The sequence below is a fragment of the Lampetra planeri genome, chromosome 4, assembly GCF_965212315.1.
Source record: "Lampetra planeri chromosome 4, kcLamPlan1.2.h2, whole genome shotgun sequence".
In the NCBI taxonomy this organism is placed as follows: Eukaryota; Metazoa; Chordata; class Hyperoartia; order Petromyzontiformes; family Petromyzontidae; genus Lampetra; species Lampetra planeri.
Window position 1 is genome coordinate 28084299 of NC_136110.1, and position 7601 is coordinate 28091899.

Below are 7601 nucleotides of genomic sequence, written 5' to 3' on the forward strand. Positions count from 1 at the left end.
CCCAACCGGTTCAACTAAAGTTATATTCAATCTGTAAGTTGGTCTGTGGGCATGTCAGTACATTCTTACGAAAGGCATTTTTTTTTCATTGTCAATTTGTAGCTTGTATTAATTTGTATTATTTTGTATTAATTTGCATTCAACAAAACGTACAGTACTTTACTGGAACATGTATATACAAAAAAATGTATATGGGGACAAATATATTGTACCATTACAATAATTTTCTAAGTGTTTTCAATTGAAGACACTTTTCAGAGAAAAATGTCCTCAAACACCAGCCCTTATGCCCAGGACTTAATTTCTCACTTGATATTTTTCAGAATGCTGCTATTCTAGCTTGGACTAGGAATTATCGACATTAAGCACGACAACTGCAGTACAATCATAATCCTACATTCTAAAAATCCAATATTATTGTATCCTAGATGCTTATATTCCTATATACAGGTTTATAGATAATTGTATTCATGTACTCACCATTGTTGTCACCGTGGTTTTAATTAACATGCTAAACTATTTCCCACAACAGCATTTCAGACTGTTCCGGCTGAAATTAAATACTGCTTATGTCTTTTCATGGTCCAAATGTCAATGTTCAACAGTCAACAGTTACGTGCTGAAACAAGATCACGAAAAGGTGCATTTCAGTTCATGTTTTGTGATTACTCTGGAATGTTTGGCAATGGGGAATGGCGAACAATGCAGGATGATAAACATTATGTTAAGCTTTATTGACAAGGTATATAATCCTACAGGTAATGAGTGACCGCCAAGGGCCACACATTAATTCACTGCATTGTTAATCCAATATCAATAAAGTACAGTATATTATTTCAGTTAGTTGCTTACTATATATACACATGCCACCCACACTTTAGTTGTCTCCTGTAATATTAACAACAACACCACGTGAGCCAAAGTGCAATGAACCGACTCCGCACATCATACCTAAACATATTTTAATCCAGAGGCACAAGTGGAAATCAGTAGTGCATGCATATGCAACATGTTTTTGCAATCCAATAAAATCGTCAATATATTTTTCTACGGATGCAGACAATTTAATTTGTCAATTAGTTATTTATATAAATTTGAGCACATCTGGTTTGTAATGACAGGTCTGGAAATTATACTCATGTCAAAAGCTTGCTTTTATATAAAAAAAAATCTTTAATGTATTTCAAATTGAATTATTTTATTCAAGAAATGTGAATGGAAGTGGTTGAGTGACAAAGATTGCTTGCACTTTTTGTAGAATACTGAACTAAGATCCAGAGTTCTTGTCCCAGGTTATTGTTCAAAACACTGCCATCAATGATTGCATATAAACCACGTTCTAAAAAAATATGAAGTTGTATTTTTATGTTTAAATCATAAAATGGGAAGTCTAGAATATTCTAAAAGCTTCACCAAACACTCCTCTTACTTGATACAGCTATCGTGCTGTGACGGTTCCACCTGAAGACGGAAGCTTGTGTTGCCTCCGAAACGTCGTGATTTTAATTTTATTTTTATTTTACTTTTATTAATTTTAATTTTTTATCTACGTGACTTTACCGAAAAAACGTAAGAATATGAATCATTGCAGTCACGAAAGCTTCAAATCTAGAAATAAACACTGCAGAATTTGGTATCGTCATCAGCCATGATCTGAATGAAAGCCTCCCCAATATGTCGTCTTGCCTCACGATTCTGCAATGCAATTATCCACCAACCACCTGCAAATAATGAGTGTAAACCACATTATAAATTATGTAATGGAAATGCTTTTTTAATTTTGGTTTCAGGCATACATTTGTAAGTCAGGACAAGTAAAAAAGCATCACCAAGCTCTATGGAAATTTGGATATATATGTTTGAGTCTTGCTCCTAACACTGTGAAAGAATGTGCTGGGAATGTAAAACAATGTTTTCACTGACCCATAATGCAGTTGACGTAATGTGTGATAAAACCCCAAGGTCCCGATTTTCTCAACTCTCCTCCCAAACATAAAAGCTCTTCTTTTCCGCCTCCTATCCATTATCTCAATTATGCCAACAATTATCCCTTGCCTGAGCCCCATGCCTCATATTAAACAGCCTCCAAGAACTTAAAAGGAAAAAAAAATCCACATTCAAGATTGCACTTTGATTTATGCATTTTAATATACAGTACTTATGTGCAGAATTGAAGAGCCCCACCATCATAGATAAACTCCAATACGATATTAAACTTTGGAATCAAACATTCGGCTTTTACACCTAAAATGTAAGATAACTATATAAAAACAGATACATTTACAGTATAGGTGTATACAGTGTGTGTGCTTTGAGCGCGTCCAGACCCATTTATTATTGAATTATAGTACACTGTTTTGTAAATACTATGCCCTTGTTATTTTTGTTACACCAGTGGCCACACTGTTAAACCCTGGCAACCTTTAATATGTTGCCCATCTCCTGGTAAACAACAGTCAAATTAAAAGGTTGTGACTCATTACATTTGAGGGTGACCAATTTATAGATACCCCACTTAAATAAAACCACTTAAATACAGTAACTTAAGAAACCTTCAAACAACCTTGCTCAGTAATATATGGACCCGTTGCTTTCACAATACGTATACGGTATCCAATCACCCGCTAAGAAGGGTCGCCATAAATCAGCAGCCTAGCTATACACGAAATAATGTGTAATAAGTTCAATTTAAACAATCGTAAAAAATCTGGCTCTTTTGTCAATAAACTGCTGGATGAATGTCATATGTTGGTCATGCATGTTGTGTCACCATACTCCACCATGCTGGTCAGTGTGGGTTGGCGGAGTGTGGAGGATAACGGCAGTTCAGATATAATTCCCCACGGTTGCTAGGAATCTAACTTAGGTCACCGGATTCATAGCATAGTGTGCTCACCACTGCATCACCACTGCCCTCTCAGCATATTTACAGCACAATCTTACATAGAGGGTAGCCCAAATGTGAGGAAACAGATTCATTTAATCTATTTGAATTTATTAACACTGGCAGTAGAACATTTAATAATGTATTCTATTTTATATATTATCATTATTAATATCGAGTTTCTTCTTCCTGTGGGATCACCTCAAATCTGTCGTTTACAAAACTCGACCAAGAACCCTGAATGAATGGAGACAAAACATAATTGAAAATTTTTCAAACATTACACTTGTAATCTTAAAAAAAAAGTCTTAAATTAATTTCACAACATCATTCATGCATGCATTAATGTTAATAGACGTCAGTTTGAACATTTGATAAAATAAATGAAATAACCGTATGTCATTTTTTATAAATAAATATAACCCTATGTATCCTGACTTATTGGAAATCTTGTATAATTTGCCATGTTATTTGATGGATGATGGCCTACACTATTCGATGCCTTCCATCTCACCAAAGTTATTCACAATAACATTATAAGATGGGGTTTTTTATTGGGTTGGAGAAATAAATTCATAAACATACACGGTGAAGATATTAACTTCAGTATATCAGATTTACTCATGATATTGTCATTATAATAACCTATGGAAATGTATTACAGGAAATTATAGCCTTACTCGGAAAAGTAGGCTGGAAAGTTTGCTTCACTCATTTATCTAGACTTTAGAGCCAAAGGTCGTGTACTGCAAAATATTTTACAGTGGGAATTATGGAGTCAAATGTCCTTCTAAGGATACATAAACATTGTACCAAATGGTTGTCTTCACCCAACCGGTCATATGTACTGCATATTTTCAGATTAACATAATCCCTTATTATAAAGATTATTACATTAATACCCCTGGGATATTTGCACGTGTAGGCACATCGTGATGACATCACCTTAATCATTTTAAGACCAGAAACAGGAAGACTTCTTTGCAATTCGGACAAATCGCCTGATGAAGCTGGCTGTAATCACCAGCGAAACGTCATACAGTACTCAAATTGTAAATATTATGTGCTGAAGTAGTAACTAATTGCCACGTTTTGTTCACGTGACAAACCTTACTAATTGATTGTGTTGGGTCAAGGTGGGTTTACAACACATTTATATTTACACTATCTAACCCAAAAAACATTATTTTGAATTGTCCTAACAATATATATGTAGAACATATTCTCTAACGATGCATGCAGAATCGCACTTTTGCAGTCCTAATATGTAGTCACTTGAGAGATTTTTCTTCTCAGGAGATGTGTGGACATTGGGCAATATTCTTCCTGTCAAATCTGACCACTGCATAGTAAATATATGGCCACCGGTCTTTATTATCTTCATAATAAAGTACACGTGGGGACAGAGCAATTCAGCATTTTGTTTCTCATTCTCTTAAGTATGATGTGTAGTCACTGACAGGGAACATCAATCAAACTGAAACGTACCTCCAACTTTCCAAACCATTATTACAATACTTTCTATCCTTTACATTACATTCCTCGTTTTTCATTATAGTCTGCCACTAAAAGCACCTCAACATAATTCAACATAATTTTCGTGACAACCAGAGCAGGGGGCGAGTCAAATCCAACGATATGTTACGCACGATTCCTGGAAATAGTGATGCATACGACCGGGAGTTAGAACATGACATAATACCAGATAACCGCTGGCCCCAGTGACCCTGTGGTTATTCTGTGGTTATCGTGTCATCATCCGGAACATGCTCTTGGCCATTGAATCGATTTCAACATTTGGCAGACTATATTACCAGGCCAAGTGGCCTGCCAAAAGGAGAGCATAACATCACCATCTAACACTTTAAAGATATCTAGATGGGCAGAGCAGCTTCATTAGATGGTTGTTGGCCAAATAACTATGCATAAAGGGGAAAATATATAATTGTACATAAATTCATAATATCAACAGATAATGCTTCCCTGCAATATCTAGAGCGGCGTTCTTCATTGTAAGGCCCGCGGGCTACTGGTGGCCCCTGGTGGCCGTTAGTGCGGCCCCTGACGTGCGGCCCCAGACAATAGACAAATGTGAAAACACCCCATCATGCTGTCAACCCCCAATGGTTTCTAATGTGTAGCAGCCTCAACATAATTCAACATAAGTATTGTGACAACCAGAGCAGGGGACGAGTCAAATCCTCCGATATCTTACACAAGATGCCTGGAAATCGTGATGCACACGACCGGGAGTTAGAACATGACATAATACCAAATAACCGCTGGCCCCAGTGACCCTGTGGTTATTCTGTGGTTACCGTGTCATCATCCAGAACATGCTCTTGGCCATTGAATCGATTTCAACATTTGGCAGACTCTGTTACCAAGCCAAGTGGCCCACCAAAAGGAGAGCATAACCATCACCACCTAACACTTTCAAGATATGTCTTATCAGCGAAAGTTGACCGACCCCCTCTGGAAATTCGTGAAGGACACTGATCTAGAGGGTTTGAAGCCAGGCAATATGCAAGGTGGACAGAGCAGCTGCATGAATAACGATATAACAAAGTGCCATGCACCCACAGTGGACATCATAATGCTGATTCTCTGTTAGGAATTGCATATGCGGCCTTTGGATTTCCCTCAGTCCTGTTCCTGCTCATGTAATACCTCTCTTCACTCAATTTGCCCTCCAGCCTACTACCTGTGCAAACACACGCTCTGATTCCATAATCGATCCAACAATGACGGTACATCAGGACCTCATACTTACTTCCATTGACCGGGTGAGACACCAATGCAACGAGACCCGATGCTGCAGTCCATCAGAACACATCTTAACGCTGGTGCCCTCCATTGATTTACGCACCTCCAATTAGCACGATTGGCTACATACGGTGCGAAAGAAGTTCAACATACATACAACGTGCATGGCAAGCCTGATGTATATATATGACATAGGCCACTTTTTTGCCGAAGGCAGATAGAGTAGTGGTATACCTGTCACTGTCTGTAGGCCAGATATGCCACGATCATGGTCATATAATGCAATGAATAAAGTTTGGGTTTACATAACATCTTAATGCTACCTCATCTCAATATGCTGTACACAAACTGTGGCCATATATTATTTTTTATATAGAGACAGGCAGCCATAGGCAGATGAAAGATCATGAGCTTGGACTTCAACGGGGGCAGGGAGTTCACAGCCTGGATCACTGGGGGGAATGTAATTCCAGATGACAGGGACAGCGGAAGAGAATGAGTGACCTTCCACTGAGTGAAGGTTCGTCCAAGGGCTTTGACAGAATTCTGTGGTTTCTGGAGTGGAGAGTGTGTCGAGAGGAGTACATAAGAGGGGAGAAGTAAGCAAGGGGCACGTTTGTGGAAGATCTTGATGACATTGGGACCTTGACAATCATTTCTGGGTTCGATTTGCCAACCACTGGAGAGGTATGGAATGATGTGATCTTATTTATGGGAGCAAGCAAGTAGTGTAGCAGCTGTATTTTGGATCATCCAGAGTTTGAAGATTATGGATTTAGGGAGGCCATAAAGGAGAGTTGCAGTAGTAAATGTTGGATACGATGAAGGCTTGTGTGGGTCTCAGCAGCAGCTGGGGTAAGTAAATGGCAGATGCCATTCACTCACAGGGGTGCCACTTGTGCAAACATCCTGCAGATACGAGAACGTTAATGGCATGGCCATTCTTGATTAGAATGGCATGGCCATTAGTTTATAGCTTGAGGATATTTAAACACATGGCTAGAAAAGTCAGCTACTGTATATACAACCACATATTTATATTTATCACAATTGCATAACTGGCGAGCTATGCAGGATTATCTTTAGAGGAAAGAGAACAAACTCTGGAACTATAGTGAGTCAAAGATTAGGTGGGAAGAGGATTGTGCAAGAATTGATGGGTTTGTTATGATAATTTTATTACATTATGCGAGGGGCTATGAAAAAGATGGAAATAATTTGAGGTTGTATCGTAATAAAAAGTGATAATCGGCAGAGTAATTTACTTAATAATTGTTGCGATGGGACTTTGTAGGATGAATGTTGAGATTTATAAGGGCACAGGGTGACCAATAATGACAAAATTAGTCTGTAATAAGGTAAGCACTGATAAGGGATTGACAGGTATGTTGTTATCTGTTGTATACCTGCCGTGTTTGGTGTACGTGTACAAGTAGTATTTTGGTCAAAGATAAAACACAACACAAATGGCATTCTTCTTTGAAAGGTTGCCGACGCTTGAGCGGCCATACGAAAGAAAACTAAACTATTTTTTACTTTACCAGGTAAGGCCCACCGAGCTATGTAGCTCTTTTTGAGAAGCGACCTGGCCACAACTGATAGCTCAACGAAGTGGCTTATGTAGAAATGTATAGCAATAGCCAAATACGCTAAACGCACATTGATTCTAAATGTGGAGGGAAACGCTGAAGGACCCGGAGAAAATTCCACGCGACCATATGGAGAGAGAAAGAGGCATCCAAACTCCAAACTAAATATATATATATTTTTATCAGGTAAGGCCCACTGAGCTATAAGGGTGTATAGATATTTTGCAGAAGCGACCTATCACAAATGATAACTCAACGCAGAAGCTTATGATGTGGACATTTTAATGCAGCCACATACTGTAAGCGCACTTTGATTCTAAATGTGGTGGGAAAAACCGGAGGACCAGGATAAAAATCCATGC